Source organism: Dipodomys merriami, unplaced genomic scaffold, assembly GCF_024711535.1.
Source record: "Dipodomys merriami isolate MVZ:Mamm:240054 unplaced genomic scaffold, mDipMer1.0.p SCAF_179, whole genome shotgun sequence".
In the NCBI taxonomy this organism is placed as follows: domain Eukaryota; kingdom Metazoa; phylum Chordata; class Mammalia; order Rodentia; family Heteromyidae; genus Dipodomys; species Dipodomys merriami.
The window spans coordinates 1,321,693-1,322,682 of record NW_027203148.1 but is presented as its reverse complement, the minus strand read 5'-3'; positions in this window follow the sequence as shown (position 1 = coordinate 1,322,682).

The following is a 990-nucleotide window of genomic DNA, read 5'->3' as shown; positions in this document are numbered from 1 at the left end:
ATCAAAACAACATTGAGATATAACCTCACCCCAGTTAGAACGGCAAAAATCAAGAACTCTAACAACAACAGATGCTGGAGGGGATGTGGACAGAAAGGAACCTTACTTCATTGTTGGTGGGAATGTAAACTTGTTCAACCACTTTGGAAAGCAGTATGGAGGTTCCTCAAAAGACTTCATGTAGAAATCCCCTATGACCCAGAAATCCCACTTTTGGGCATTTACCCAAATGTTTACAACCAAGACCACACTAAAGCTACCAGCACATCCATGTTTATTGCAGCATTATTTACCATAGCTAAGATATGGAACCAATCCAGATGCCCCTCAGTAGATGAATGGATCAAGAAAATGTGGTATATATACACAATGGAATTCTATGCCGCCATCAGAAAGAATGACATTGCCCCATTTGTTAGGAAATGGAAAAACTTGGAAAAAATATATTAAGTGAAGTAAACCAGGCCCAAAGAAACATAGGTCCCATGGTTTCCCTTATTTGCATTATCTAGTATATCTATGAGTCAAGCAGAAAAGGTTAGATAATGTGATGTCAGGAAAATGAACCCTTAGATATGTATTTTAATGCTTTATTCTTTCATGCATGTGTTTCTAATGCATTTATAAGATTATCTCTTTGTTGCTTTGTATGTCCCTCCCCCACAGTGTAACCCCTGCTTTCACTATATTTGATGTCGGTATAACTTGAGGAGGAGATGGGGAAAAACCAGTTGTTTAAAGATACAGGTGGTCCTGTTGCAACAATGAGAAGTACAAGTTGTCATGTCCACAACGAGCTTTACAACATCCGTGCGGGGGGGGGGGAAGGGGGGGAAGGAGAAGGATTGGGATTGGGGGGGAGGGTGGAGGCTGGAAAGGGATGTGAAGGGTAAACAAAAGGAGGAGGCTGCAATGATTGGTAAGAAATGTACGCCTTTTCCTGCCCATGTAATTGTAACCCCTCTGTACAGTATCTTCACAAATAAAATA